This window comes from Oryctolagus cuniculus, chromosome 2, assembly GCF_964237555.1.
Source record: "Oryctolagus cuniculus chromosome 2, mOryCun1.1, whole genome shotgun sequence".
Taxonomy (NCBI): Eukaryota; Metazoa; Chordata; class Mammalia; order Lagomorpha; family Leporidae; genus Oryctolagus; species Oryctolagus cuniculus.
Window position 1 is genome coordinate 158,761,788 of NC_091433.1, and position 16,384 is coordinate 158,778,171.

Sequence of the window (16,384 nt, forward strand, 5' to 3'; positions counted from 1 at the left end):
AAACAACACAGAAAGTGAAAAAGTGAGTGGAAAGAGGGACCAACAGTTAGCAACTTGGTGAGGATAAAGAAATGAGTAAAGGCCATATCAGGCATAATTTCTCATATCCAAGGAAGGACTTTTGATTCTGTGATGGAAGAGCAAGAATTTTGACTAGAGAAATGAAATTATTTTATCTGTGTTTTAATTTTTTAAAAAATTTATTTTATCTATTTCAAAAGCAGAGTTACAGAGAGAGAGAGGGAGATAGAGAGAGAAAGAGATCTTCCATCTGCTGGTTCACTCCCCAGATGGCCTCAGTGGCCAGGGTTAGACCAGGCTGAATCCAGGAGCTTCATCTGGGTCTCCCACATGGGTGCAGGGGCCCAAGAACTTGGGCCATCTGCTGCTGCTTTTCCAGGTGCATTAGAGAACTGGATTGGAGTGGAGCAGCTGGACTTGAACCGGTACCCATATGTGATGCAAGCATTGCAAGTGGTGGCTTAACCCATTATGCCACAATGCCAGCCCCTCTACCTGTAGTATTTTTTAAAGGTTTACTTATTAACTTGAAGGAAGTTACAGAGAGGTGGAGGGATGCAGGGAGGGAGGGATAGAGAGAGAGGTCTTCCATCCACTGGTTCACTCCCCAATTGGCTGCAATGGCCAGAGCTGCACCGATCTGAAGCCAGGATCCAGGAGCTTCCTTTGGGTCTCCCAAGTGGGTGCAGAGGGCCAAGGACTTGGGCCATATTCCACTGCTTTCCCAGGCTACAGCAGAGAACTGGATTGGAAGTGGAGCAGTCAAGACTCGAACCAGTACTCATATGGTATGCCAGTATTCCAGGTGGTGGCTTTACCTGATATGCCACAGCACCAGCCCCCATCTGTGTTTTTAAAACATGACTTTGGTTACCATCTAGAGACTAGAATGACTGTAGCTAAGCAGTTAGAGGGTCATTCCAGTGTCCAGGTGAGAGCTGACAGTGCTGGGAGGTGATACTGTAGGTGGAGAAGTGGGTTGAAGTGAAAGATGTCTTCAGAGAGTTGAGGGGAGTTGACTGACTCATGGATTGGATATGTTGGGGGTGCAAAAGTGGAGGAAAAAAGATGCTTTTAGGCTTATGCTTGGAGCAACTGAAAAAATGGAAGAGGTTTGAATGAGACAAGGAAGAGTATGTGAAAAACAAATAGGGTCAGAAAGCAGGGAATGAAGAGTTCTGCTTTGCACATATGTGACTTAGGATGTCTATTAAGGGGCCAGCGCAGTGGCATAGCAGGTGGAGAGGCTGTCTGCAGCACCAGCATCCCATATGAATGCTGGTTCAAGTCCCAGCTGCTCTACTTCCAATCTAGCTCCCTGCTGGTATGCCTGGGAAGGCAGCAGAGGATGTCCCAAGTGCTTGGGCCCCTGGACCCATATGGGAGATCCAGAAGAAGCTCCTACGTCCTGACTTTGGATCAGCCTAGCTCTGGCTGTTGTGGCCTTTTGGGGAATGAACCAGCAGATGGAAGATCACTCTTTCTATAACTGTACCTTTTAAATAAATATTATCTTTTTAAAAAAGTTTTAAAAGGGGAAGGGAGAGGAAGATGTTATATAAAGTCATAGGCCAATGGTGATTGGTAAGGAAGGAAGTGAAAAGAGAGAAGAAACCTAAGCATTGAAGCCTGGGACACCGCAATGTTTAGAAGCTGTAAAAAAAGTAAGAATTTCAGTAAAACAGACTTAGGAAGATCTTCTAGATTCGACTACACAAAGTTATCATTAAGTGGAATGGTGGGGATAAATATCTGAATTTTAGAAGTTCATGAGTGGGCCGGCGCCGCGGCTCACTAGGCTAATCCTCCGCCTAGCGGCGCCGGCACACCGGGTTCTAGTCCTGGTTGGGGCGCCGGATTCTGTCCCGGTTGCCCCTCTTCCAGGCCAGCTCTCTGCTGTGGCCAGGGAATGCAGTGGAGGATGGCCCAGGTGCTTGGGCCCTGCACCCCATGGGAGACCAGGAAAAGCACCTGGCTCGTGGCTCCTGCCATCGGATCAGCGCAGTGTGCCGGCTGCAGCGCGCTGGCCGCGGTGGCCATTGGAGGGTGAACCAACGGCAAAGGAAGACCTTTCTCTCTGTCTCTCTCTCTCACTGTCCACTCTGCCTGTCAAAAAATAAAAAAGAAGTTCATGAGTGGCCGGCGCTTGTGTAGCAAGCACTCTGCTTCTCTGCTTCTGATCCAGCGCTCTGCTGTGGCCTGGGAAATCAGTAGAAGATGACCAAGTCCTTGGGCCCCTGCACCCACATGGGAAACCCAGAAGAAGCTCCTGGCTCCTGGCTTCGGATGGGCGCAGCTCCGGCCATTATGGCCAACTGGGGAGTGAACAAACAGTTGGAAGACCTCCCTCCCTCCCTCCCTCCCTCTCTCTCTTTCTCTCTGCCTCTGCCTTTCAAATAAATACATCTTAAAAAAAAAAAAAAAAAAAAAAAAGCAGCAGCAGCAGCTCATGAGTGAATGGAAATGGATGAGGTAGAGGAGAAACCAGCATAGAAAACTCCTCTAAGGAATTTCACTCTAAGGTAGGGAGCGAAGAAGGAGTTGCTAGAAGGAGAAATAGAGATTAGAAAGGTTTTATTTTGTTTAATTTTTTGATATAGAGAAGGTATAAGAATGCCTGCTGATAGGGTCAGTGAGCAGAGACAGAAAATTTACCAGTGTAGGAGAAATAAGACAGGATTTTTCTTTTTTTTTTAAAGATGTATTTATTTATTTGAAAGGCAGGGTTACACAGAGGAGAGACAGAGAATGAAAGAGAGAGAGAGAAAGAGAGAGAGAGAGAGAGAGAGAGAGAGGTCTTCCATTCACTGGTTTACTCCCCCAAATGGCCACAATGGCCAGAGCTGAGCCAATCTGAAGCTGGGAGCCAGGAGCTTCTTCTGGGTCTCCCACCTGATACGCCACAGCAAAGGCCCCAGAAGACAGGATTTCAGAAGCAAAATGAATCCTTGAGCAGGTGGCAGGAGGAGGTGAAATCTAAATGTAAACGGGAAAGCTGGCCTCAGACACGGTGGAGTATATGAGGAAAGAAGGCCAAGTTTATGGATGCAAAGGCCAAGTTTATGGATGCAAAGGGTTGCACAGAATAAATGTCTTGCATATGCCAACACAGGGCCTGGACAAAGGCACATTACTGGAGAGTACTCAGCTTTGGGAAGGACATCCCATGAGTGTGAGATTTCACAGCACAATATAGAAAAAGGTAGTTTTATTTTTTTTTTTTTGGCTCCCTTTCCACCATTCCCTTCTATAGTGACTTTTCTAACCAGACTTCAGCATGGACACTGCATGCTAATGAGACAATACTTGGTCCAATCTCAGGCATTTGTTTCTGAATAATTAATCTGGCATTTTACCAGCATCTATGAGCCTTGGTTTTTCTGATGATTAAATAAAAGGCCAGGCTCTTAACCATCACTAACGAGCTCTTCAGTTCGGTTTGGCTTCTTGTCATATTAACATACTGGGGAGTCTGGAAAGATCTGATGAAAGAAGATCGCCCTCCCCCCGACCCAGTCTGGTCCCTCAGATAGTGGGAGAGTCAGCTCAGGAGGCCAGAGGACACCGTGTCGTGACAGTTCCACCCATTCCAAGTGTCACCTGGTTTCTCTTTCCCGAGCCCCTTCCAACCATTCAAAAGCCTTATTTTGTTTGCTTTCTGACAATCTCACATCTCCCTAGTATTTTATTTCTCCTGGATGTGATCAACACCAGCTTAAATTCCCCAGGCTAAATTCAAAATAAAAGAGGGTCCCCTTTCTACTGAGAATTCAACAGCCGCCAACAACAGATTTCTCTGAGTTCAAATTTGAAAATGCCAAAGAAAACCCCACCTTCTAAACCAGGAGGCTTCTTTAAGAATGCCTTTGAAAGATGAAAGAAAAAGCAGGGTCAGTGACCAGTTTCTGCAGAGCTTCCTGAATTCACAGGGGGCCTCGGAGGCACTGGCATGGCAGAGATTGTTGTGGCAGAAGCAACTGGAAAATGTCCTGAGACTGAAATACAGACAGATTAACATCACCCTGGTGGACGCTAATGACTTGCACTTTGAAATGCCAGAGGCTCATACTGCCAGTTAAGACAAGGAAAAAACACATTTCCAGTCTCCAAAGACTTTAGATCTTTCCAAACTCTGTAGGCAAATACAGCCACATGAATTTCTGCAGCAAGGCTGGGTAGCTCCTTCGTGCCGCTAGGGGAATCATTGCCAGAGTTGCTATGGGCAGCATAGTCAGTAAAGCTGAATAAAACAATCACAGAAAACCTCCCAGAGGATTCAATTTATAATTCAATGTAATCAAGCCTACAGCATTTCCAAATAGGAGGCGTACTTCAACATACTTGGTAAACCACCCTTTCCCCTGAACATTCACAAGCCCAACAGATGGGTTTCCAAACAAGTTTTATGATTTACCATTGACAGATAATTAGAATGTCTTTTCAGTCACTGGCATGTGGGTAAAGTAATTTTGTCCCAGCATGGGCTTGTCTAGGAAGCAAACAAAAGTCAAGCAGGAAAGAGCTGGCTGGAAGCTTTCTCAAAAGGAAAATCTTTCAAGAACTGCAGGAAGAGAATGCTCCTACATCGATTTGATTAAGCAAAAATAAATGGATTTTGAGTAACGCAGATCAACAAAAGGATATCTGATGGGGCTGAAGGAAAGAAGTATCTGGTTAAACATCTAGAATTTCAAAAGAGTAGGAAATGATCAAATGTAATGTAAATATCAATATTTCAATTCTAAATGAATCTGAAATTCACAAGTAACAGCCAATTTAGCATTTCCCAATCTGGTCAATAACAGTGCACTATAGCAGGTGCTACAGACAAGGGGAGAGGTAGCACTGGCCCGAGTTCTTAGTAAGTTCTGATACAATAGAGAAAGCAAGACTAACCAAATGAAAGACAAATTGATTAAATGCTAAATTGTGAAATACTGATTTTGAATATAAGAAATCTGAAAATGAGAGAAATTGGTGTTGGCTGAGGTGGAAGAATTCCTGGGAGGAAGAATAGCAAAAGACCCCAAATGAACTGGAATGTGTCTTTTCCTGGCCTGCTTGCAATTGCCACCATTACAGTTGTACCTTCACATTCAAGCCATTATTTTCAAATAGTTGATGGCAGTGGTTAAACATACTGGCTTTGGAACCTGTCTGCCCCTCTCAAACGAGCTTAAGTGGAAAGGTGACTTCCTGGCTCGTGGAACTGGGAAGTCCACGTTTCAAGCACAACTGGATACAGGAACCCCAGTGAGGTCATTCAAATACGGCTTAACCACTGAGCTGAGTGATCTCCAGCAACTTATTCGTTCTGTGCCTTGGTTTACTCATTTGTAAAATGTGGTTAATAGGCTTCACTTGGTAGAATTTTATGAGTGAATTTATCTAATATGCCCAATCAATTTGTAATTTCTTGTGCAACAGAATCACCTGGGAGTTTATATAAAATACATATGCCTTGGGTTTGTAGAGGTTAGAGAAACTAAGCCCTTGAGAGCATCTAATTATATTAGGGAGACAGAGTAGCGGGTAGTGTAGAATGTGAGAGCTTTCTGGTTGAAAGTCTCATTTCAAGGCCATTTTTGTCACTTGGCCACTTTTTTCTAGGTATCTCCTCCTGAAACCCTGGCACTGTTTTGCTATGGAATATTTTTGATATATTAGTTTCAATTTAGAGTATATGATTTTTTTAAAGTAAACTTATCATTGAATTGTTCCCTTTGCTGAAACTTTGAAGTATCATTTTGTTATAAATTTTTCACTAATTTCAGACTTTCTTAAATGTAATAGTTATAGTGAGCAAATTATCAAAAATTATAGAAAAAGAGAAATTAATTTAAAATTAAAATATTAATAATATTGAAAACTTACTCATGGTTAGAGGAAACATGCTGGCGCCACGGCTCACTAGGCTAATCCTCCGCCTTGCGGCGCCAGCACACCAGGTTCTAGTCCCGGTCGGGGCGCCGGATTCTGTCCCGGTTGCCCCTCTTCCAGGCCAGCTCTCTGCTGTGGCCAGGGAGTGCAGTGGAGGATGGCCCAAGTGCTTGGGCCCTGCACCCCAAGGGAGACCAGGAAAAGCACCTGGTTCCTGCCATCGGATCAGTGCGATGCGCCGGCCGCAGTGCGCCTGCTGCAGCGGCCATTGGAGGGTGAACCAATGGCAAAAGGAAGACCTTTCTCTCTGTCTCTCTCTCTCTCACTGTCCACTCTGCCTGTCAAAAAAAAAAAAAAAAAAAAAGAATTGAACCTTGGGGCTACCACCTGCAGTGCTGGCATCCCATATGGGCACCAGTTCAAGTCCCAGCTGCTCCACTTCCAATCCAGCTCTCTGCTGTGGCCTGGGAAAACAGTGGAAGATGGCTGAAGTCCTTGGGCCCCTGCACCCATGTGGGAAGACCCGGAGGAAGTTCCTGGCTCCTGGCTTCAGGAGCACTCCAGCTGTTGTGGCCATCTAGGGAGTGAACTGGTGGACAGAAGACCCCCACCCCCCACTCTCACTCTCTCTCTGCTTCTTCTCTCTCTGTGTAACTCTTTCAAGTAAAATAAATAAATCTTAAAGAATTAAATCTAAAGCCAGGAAGAATGATGGTCCTGTGCAAAATTCAGCATGTCTTGAGTCAGGCCTTATTCTAGTACAAGCAAAAAACCCACACTCAAACTAGCTAAGTGCATGGGTGATTCCTTGGCTCACATCACTGGGAAGTCCAGTGGTAAATGTGACTTCAAGTATAACTGGATACAGAGACCCCAGGGAAGGCATCAGGCTTCCCTGCATTCCTCAGCTCTGCTTCTGTTCATGGTGTCCTCATTATCCTCCTACATAGAGTCTTCCTGGGGTTGGGAGATAAGGAGAGTGACCACCAGCCATTACTGGTTCGTGTTTTCATGGTTTATGACTCAAGTTGTACTCAGATATCCTTACTAGCTACAGTTAGTAAAATCCAATGAATTATTTTGATTGGTTTAGTTTGGGTCTCCCCCCCCCACCCCCAAATAATTACTCATGCCAAAAAGATGGGATTCTCTTATAGGCTAGGCCTGCGTCATGTGCTGGGCCCCAGGAGCACAAGTCAGGGTGGAGGCGATCATGGACATCAGAAGCAGTGTGCTTGCAGGGCGATCACTGCAGAACAAAATGCTGACATGGTCTACTCCTTGACTTTTAATATGCAGCAATCAACATGTATCTTTCTTTCCATATAATTCAAAAAGTGCTTTATTCTGACATAATTCAACTGAACCACATGAGCTGAAGCACACCATTCGTTCTCCAGTGGAGGCAACCCAGAGATATACAGGGTCTCTACGTCCTGCTTTGCACGTCATTTCCAGAAGACTTGTCTTTCCCCCATTCAGGCCTAGGTGTGGCTCTTCAAGATCTAATAAGACATAGCTAACTTACAAATTTACCTCCACCAACATATCCAACACACAGTGATGGAAAGGAAAGCAGATAATCACAATATATAAATTCACATTTATGAGTGGGAAGGGGGAAAAATAACCCACAGTGGTCTCAGAGCACACACCATTTCCTATTGAGTAGGGATTAGAAAGACTCAGTTCTCAGGCAGGGAGGTGACTTTCTTAGCCTGCAATGAGTATGTAACAATTCTACCTGATGGGCAATTTTCTTTTCCATTACTCTCCATGACCATATTTGAGACCAACATTGGAGAGAATTCGTATTGATGTATTCAGAGGACCTGGAGATTACCTTAGGCATTGGGCAATTATAAGTTCCTATTTATCAGGGTCACAATTTCTCTAATACTACATTGCCATTAGAACTCTAGACAACCAACTACATGATTTCTAAAGTTTATATTAGTTAGTAACCAGCCAGTACCAAAATCTTGTCAAGTCATAGTGCTTGAATCTGTCCTTGTAATTTCTACCTCTTGATTTCAGCGTAACAACTTCGACATAACCTTCCTTCTGAGTGAAGTGACACAATCCTAGACGGGGGTAGTGGTGAGAGGGTTTATCACGCAGAAGATTTCCTCCTTGGGGACTGAGTTGTTCGTTTCTTCACCTGCTGACAGTGTTGGTAGCTGATGGCCATAGGCTGAGTTCTTTGGGAGTTTCCTTCTCCATCTTCTTCCCTGAGAACAGTCTATAGCTAATGACTGGTCAACGAGAGGGTGTAAAGGCCCTGTTGCCTTAGCTGAAGGCAGGGAATCTTTGAAGGTCTTCTCAGATGAGGCGCTCCTTGTAAGATATGAGACCCTGTTTGCAACTGCCTCATAATTGGATGTCTCCCAGTCTCCCTCCTGCTGCCCTAACTCCTCAGAGATAGTCTATATACCACTCTCCAGTAATATGCTCAAATTGGAGTCTCAGAATCTGTTTCCCTGGGAACCGCACTTATGAACTGGCCATGTAAGACAAGGTGAACACTAGAGGATGGTGCTTTACAGGGAAGGGAATTATTGTTTTTATCAAGTAAGGGGTGCAGAAAAAGGAGGGTTTGGGAGCAACCTGAACCTTAAAGCTTCCCTATATTTTTTATAACTCCTCTTGGATCTTGGTCATTTCCTTTCGTAATACCCATTTCTTTTTTTTTTTTTTTTCCCACATCAACTTCAAGCTAAGGCAGAGATTTCTGCTTTGACAACTCTCCAAGGCCTGCATCATCTGACTTGAGATCAAGAGCAACTGAGGCAATGACAGCTTGAGAAAGCTGGATGCCCCTCTCTTTTTGCATTCAGATGACTCTGCATGGAATAGAGTTTGTTCTTTTCTTTCAGAATTCTGACAAAGGCTAAAACCAAACTCTAATATCCTGACATTTTTTTCCCAAGGAATCCCCTACAACTCTAGCCACTGAAAGGACATCGTATCAGTCTATACTGATTCATACCAATTTCTGTATTAGTCAGGACTCTTTCAGGTGTAGATAACAGAAAATAGTACTCAAGGTGGTTGAGTGAATCAACAGGAATCTAGTAACTCATTTTACTAGGATCTCAAGAATAGAACTTAAGTCCTACTGAACCCAGGAAATCAGAGATCATCAGAACATTCTCTCTCATCTGTACCTCCTGTATGCTGACCAGGTTATCTCCCACTGCAAATGGGCTCTCTCCACATGGTAGAGTACAGGCTGCCTGCAGGCAGGGCTTCACACACTCCATGCAAATCACTTTCCCCACTGGTTCCTTTAGGGGAAAGCTTTATTAGGCTAGACTGGATCTCATATTTGGGATTGTTGCACAATCATCCAGGGTGATTTATTAGTCAGTCCTGGCCTTGTGCCTATCTCTAAGTTCAGAGGTTAGGGTATATTAGAAGGAAAGGTAGAAAAGAAAGCAAGATGAACAGCTAAGAACAAAAGCCATACCAGTGTCTTGCAACTTAATGCACTGGGAAATCCACATATTAAGTCCAAGTATAATCTATTTGTCTTCCCTCTCCCAATTAATCTGAAATTATCAGAAGGCAATTTGCATAAAGTATCCAAAGTAAGTTATTTTTCAGTCCTTAAAGAGACACAAACTAAAACAAATTCCATATTATATATTGCTCAGAAAAATGCATATCTCCTAGATCGTTAAAAACAAAATATACCAAAAAAATTAGACAGAAAATGTTACATGCTCATGTGACATTTTAGGAATTAACAAGGACTTTTCAATAAAGACTTCCTAGTGTATGCTCAGCTATTACAGGGATTATAACCATTTTCTGTCTTAAAGGGACCCAGTTGTATAGTACATCCCAATGCCCATTAGGTTTGACCACTACAACATATTGATTTATCCAGACACTATCTGCCCTGTGGGAAACACACAAACTTTGCAGCCTTCACACATGGTAACATGGGGAAAATAACAAGTCTTTCTTGCCAGAGTTGGTTACTTTCTTATGGTAAATGATCCAGCATCTGTCTTCCTGGTTCATGTGCTTATGAAAGAATCACTGTTTGACAGAAGTGTTGCTGAAGGGTATGATGACAAATCGGGTAATGAGGATCTCGGGGCTGTATGCAAACAAGCGTCTGAGCACAATGTTTTTTGAATAATTGGGAATTACATACATGAATACATTTGGATATGAAAAACGAAGTTACAGATGGGAGAAGCTCTTGATTCATCAGACAAGTTGCCTTAAGAGTAAACACAATCACTGTTAAGCATTAAATCTGCTGCTTAAAACATGTTAAAGCTTTTAAGCAAAACAAGCTTTTAAATTCAAGGCAATCATTTGGTCCTCTGCTTATACTATTTTGAATGTGTGTGAAAATCGGAGAAGACTCCAAAAAGGCAATAAGCAGTTTTGAATGGTCAGTTCCATTTTCTGATTCTTGGTGATATATCATAAATTGTTATGAGACAAAAAATAAAAAGTTCATTGACCAATGAAACACAAGACCAATACTCATTGATTAATAAATTTCAGATGTAGGGTGTTAACCAAAATTTTAGCTCAGAATTTAAGATGAAACATTTCTTTTTATTTTCTAATTTTAAAGCTTTACTTATTTGAGAGGCAGAGCAACACAAAGAGAAGACATAGACAGAGGGCTTCCTTCCTTGGATTTACTCCCCAAATGCCTACAACTGCCAGGGCTGCATCACACTGAAGCCAAGAGCTGGGAATGCTATTAAGTCATCACCTACTGCTTTCCAGGGTGTGAATTAGCAGGAATTTACGGCTAGAAACTGGAGTCAGGTTTTGACCTCAGGTACATGGATGTGGGACATGGGTATCCCAACTGGGATTTTAAATACCCACCCCTCTTTTTTTTTAACTTTGCTCTTAAATGAAAATCTTTGCCTTAGAATGTAATGGTTACAATCTCATATACATAATATGTTATGTAAAATGGTTTAGCAACACAGCAAATGTTGATGTTTGAGCAAGTATTTGGGGAAGAAGGCAATCAACAATATGTTCCTGTATCCAGTCCTGAGATACGTCCAATAAATCAGTCTACCTGGTATCTTGTCTATATTTATATTGACATGCTGAAATGCAGTGTTTTTCAAACTCTAAGCTGTTAAAGAGCAGTAAAATCAAAATGCAATCAGATTTTAAACCTTTTTCTTTTTTGAATATTTATCTATCTGAGAGAAAGAGATCTCCCTTCTGCTGCTTCAGTCCCCAAATGCACCTCAGCTGGGGCTGAACCCAAGAGGCAGGAACTGAATCTCACATCAGTGGGAGGAACCCAATTACTTGAGCTATCACCACTTCCACTCTGGGCTTGTATTAGCAGAAACCTGGAGTCAGAACTCAAACCTAGTTAATCTGATATGGAATGCAGGTAGCCCAACTAGCATCTTAACCACCAGAACAAAACACCCTCCCTCTATGTTCTTTTTCTTCATGAACATCTTTAAATACAAAGTAGAAATAGTAAAATGACTTCCATATACTCATCTTAGAGATTCAACAATTATCAAGATTATTGTCAGGGTGGAATGGATAAGATACCACTTGGGATGTCAAAATATGGTCTAAAACCAATCAAATTTCATCAAGTATCTCAAATGTCTTCTTATAGCTGGTTTTTAAAAGATGTATTCTTTTATTTGAAAGGCAGAGTTACAGAGAGGGATAGACAAAGATCTTCCATCCACTGTTGAATCCCCAAATGGCTGTTGCAACAGCCAGAGCTGGGCTGATCTGAAGCCAAGAGCTTTTTCTGGGTTTCCCATGTGGGTGCAGGGGACCAAGTACTTGGGACATCTTCCACTGCTTTCCCAGGTATATCAGCTGCATCAGAACTGAAGCAGCTAGGACTCAAACCGGTACCCATATGGGATGCTGGCACCACAGGTGGTGGCTTTACCTGCTATACCACAATGCCAGTCCTAGCTGGTTTACTCATATTAAGTTCAATCAGCACTTTAAAAAATGAAAGAGGGCCAGATCTTTACCTAGTGGTTATGATGTTGGTGAAGATGACTGCATCCTGGGGCCAGCACTGTGACGCAGGTTAATCCTCTGCCTGCAGCACTGGCATCCCATATGGGTGCCAGTTCTACTCCCGGTTGCTCCTCTTCTGATCCAGCTCTCTGCTATGCTCTGAGAAAGCAGAAGAAGATGGCCCAAATACTTGGGCCCTTGTACCCAAGTGGGAGACCGGGAAGAAGCTCCTGGCTTTGGATTGGCTCAGCTCCAGGCCACTGTGGCCATTTGGGGAGTGAACCAGCAGATGGAAGATTCTCTCTCTGTAACTCTAGCTCTCAAATAAATAAATTTTAAAAAAATCTTTAAAAAGATGTCTGTATCCCATGTCAGAGTATGTGGGTTAAACACCTGGCTTTGGCTCTTGACTGCAACTTCCTGTTAGGCTGAGCCCTGGGAGGCAACAGTGATGGCTCAAGGAATTGGGTCCCTGCCACACACAAGGGAGACTCGGATTGAGTTCTGGTTCCCAGCTTTGGCTATGGCTCTGCTCTGGCCATTGTGGCTGTTTGGGGAGTACATCAGAAGATGGGAGCTGTCTGTTTGCCTCTCAAATAAATAAATCATTAAAAAAAATCAAACAAGGGGCTGGTGGTGTGGCATAGCCCCATCTCTCCCCACCTCCCTCTCTCCCTTTCCCCCCTCTTCCCCTCTCCTCCTCTTCTCCTCTCACTCCCTCCCCCCCTCCTCCCTCTCCCTCCCCTCTATCCACCCCCCTCTCTTCCCCTCTCTCTAACTTTGCCTTTCAAATGAATTAAAAAAAAAAAAAAAACTAACAAAAGGCAGGGCCGGGGCCGGCATTGTGGCACAGCAGGTTAAACTGCTGCCTGCAATGCCAGCATCCTATGTGGGTGCTAGTTCAAGTCCCAGCTGCTCCACTTCACATCCAGCTCCCTGCTAATGCACATGTGAAGGCAACAAAAGATGGTCCAAGTCATTGGACCCTTGTTACCCACAGGGGAGGCCCAGAAGGAATTCAAGGCTCCTGGCTACAGTCTGGCCTAGTCCTGGCTGTTGCAATCATTTGGGGGAGTGAACAAGCGGATGGAAGATCTGTCTCTCCCTCTCCCTCTGTAACTCTGCCTTTCAAATAAATAAGCGTTTTTAAAAATTCAAATAAAAGAAAATAGATGAACAATATCCAAGGGCAACACATTGGGTAAGGCCAGTTATTATTTTGTGAGGTATCCTTTTAGATGCGTGCATTGGTGTCAGGTATACAATCTATTTTTTACTACTTATTACAGCCATAGAAGTTTGCAAGCCACTGGGTTAGTGATTTTCTCCTTTACTTGAAAAGCTCTGGGACTTCTGTGTCCAAACCACACTATCCACAGTTTAAGGAGCAATGTATAGTGCAGGGAGGGGAATTGTGTATCCTTGCTCCTGCTGTCCCTTCTGCCTGGAACTTCCATCTTGACCATCTATGCTAGTCTAGGACTTCCCCAGCCTCCAAGCTAAAATGCCATTCCTACCATGGGACTCCTTTTGCTGTCCCACCCAGCTGTCATCTGGTTTGCCTCTTGTAGGTCTCAACATTGACCTCAGGTAATGGTTATCTGTGTGCAATATGCATGCCTTATCCTTCCCTGTAAACTAAGCCCATTAAGTGTAGTACGCATAACTCCTCTGCCATGAAATGGATTCTGCCAGGCACTTTGCATACGCTGATTACTTAACTGAATGCCTGAGTTAGTCATCTAAGACATGCTATGGTTTGAGCGAGTCCCCCAAAGGTTCAGGAACTCAACGCTTGGTCCATAGTGTGGTGATGTTGAGAGGTAGTGGAAGCTATGAGAGGAGGGGCATAGTGCATCACCCTCAAAGAGATGATTGCTAGTCTTGTAGAGTGACTTAATTCTTGAGAGAGAGTGAGTTGCTATAAAGACAGCAAGCAATGAGGTCAGCATTGTGGCACGGTGGGCTAAGCCACCACCTGCAACACTAGACTGTTCAGGTCCCAGCCGCTCCACTTCCAATCCAGCTCTCCTAATGTGCCTGGGAAAGCAGCAGATGACCAAAGTGTTTGCCCCCTGCTACCCACATGGGTCTCCATATGTGAGTGAGAACCTGACTCTTCCTCACTGTCTCACCTGCCACCTCCTCGTGCAAGTCGCTGCAATCTCCAGTCTGAGTTACTGCATGAGCCTCTTTTCCACTCCCCCTTTTATTTACTCTTCTTTCCTTAAAAATCTGCCCAAATGGCAACCAGAGTGACTCCTTAAAAATGCAACTGGGCTGGCGCCGTGGCTCAATAGGCTAATCCTCCGCCTTGCGGCGCCGGCACACCAGGTTCTAGTCCCGGTTGCCCCTCTTCCAGGCCAGCTCTCTGCTGTGGCCAGGGAGTGCAGTGAGGATGGCCCAAGTGCTTGGGCCCTGCACCCCATGGGAGACCAGGAGAAGCACCTGGTGGCTCCTGCCATCGGATCAGCGTGGTGCGCCGGCCACAGCGCGCCGGCCACCACGGCCATTGGAGGGTGAACCAATGGCAAAGGAAGACCTTTCTCGCTGTCTCTCTCTCTCACTGTCCACTCTGCCTGTCAAAAAATAAAAATAATAAAAAATAAATGCAGCTGGAGGCGCCAGCGCTGGGGTGCAGTAGATTAATCCTCTGCCTGCAGCGCTGGCATCTCATATGGTTGCTGGTTCTAATCCCGGCTGCTCCTCTTCCGATCCAGCTCTCTGCTATGGCCTGGGAACGCAGTAGAAGATGGCCCAAGTCCTTGGGCCCCTGCACCTGCAGGGGAGACCCAGAGGAAGTTCCTGGCTCCTGGCTTCGGATCTGTGCAGCTCCGGCCATTGTGGCCATTTGGGGAGTGAACCAGTGGATGGAAGACCTTTCAGTCTGTCTCTCCCTATCACTGTAACTCTGCCTCTCAAATAACAAATAAAATTTAAAAAAATACAATGGGATTCATACCACAGCAACATACCCAACTTCCCAATGGTTTCCTATCTCATTCTAAATAAAAGTCAAATTCTCCAAGGCTTCCTCTGACACCCTGCATGGTCTGGATTCCAAACTGCTCTCTGACCCCGCCTCCCTCCTCACTGTGCCTTGAGTGGGATACATCTGTTTTTGCCTCAGGGTTTTGTTACTTGCCTCAGGGTTTGGAATTTGCCTCAGGGTTTGGTATTTTAAAAATTTTTTAATTTTGGCTGGCACCGCGGCTCACTAGGCTAATCTTCAGCCTGAGGCGCCGGCACCCTGGGTTCTAGTCCTGGTTGCTCCTCTTCCACTCCAGCTCTCTGCTGTGGCCCAGAGGAAGCACCTGACTCCTGGCTTCGGATCGCACAGCACACCGGCCGTAGTGTGCCGGCCGTAGTGGCCATTTAGGGGGTGAACCAACAGAAGGAAGACCTTTCCCTCTGTCTCTCTCTCTCTCTCTCACTGTCTAACTCTGCCTGTCAAAAAAAATTATTTTTAAATTTTATTCAAAAGAGGGGGAGGGGGTGGTGGAGGAAGAGAGAGGTTCACTTCCCAAATGCCTACGACGGTAGGGGCAAGTGCTGGGTCAGGCCAGTCAGGAGCTCAGAACTCAATCTGGATGATCTCCCACGTGGGTAGCAGGGACCCCAGCCTTGGGCCACCATGGCTGCTTCCCGGGGTGCACACTAGTAGGAAGCTGGAATCTGAATCAGAACCCAACTCAAAGCCAAGCCCTCTGAAACCAGCTGTGCAGAATGTCCGCCCCCAAATGGTGACTCTTTGAAGAGACTGTTTTTCTTCTCTGGCCATCCTACCTAAAACAGCAACTAACTGCCACTCTGCCGCAGCCCAGGCCTCTCTCCAGCCGGTTACCCCTACTTACCTGCCCTAACTAAACTCCAGTCGTTCGCTGCTGTACCCCTAGACTCTGCAGTAGCGCCTGGCACTGACTGCCAGGAAAGAAGGGATGAATGAATAATAAATTATATTCCCAAGGCCTAGAAGCACGACCCAGACTGTCACTTACCCTCAGCCCCCTCATTCCTCAGAGGTGAGCTAGCTCATAGGTCAACATACGCATTAACTCAGCATACACTTAACACAACCTATTGTGTGCCTGGCACGGGGGAGGTGCTTCGGCGACCGTGAGGGGTCACAGTGCCGGTTCTCGTCGTCCACCGGGATCACCTGCCACGCGAGGCTTCCAGGGGGCCGACCCGAGGGTGTGGGCCCGCTCCCCACGTGCACGGCACGCCCCCCGAGTCTGCCTGCAGGCTTGGAAGCCGGGGCGAGGCCACGCCCCGTTCTGTGCCAGTTTGTCTCTCTGGAGACCCCAGTGCAGACGCTTCATCACGACAGGTGCACTTACTGAAGGGGCGGTGGGGGAAGGGCGGGAGTTGCCAGCTTTAAACTCTACGACCTTTGTGAGCATCCCTTTCCTAAAGCGAAGCACCGCGTATTCCGGAACACGGGCTCCAGGCCCCAGTAGTACGAGTCTCAGCGTATTTAACC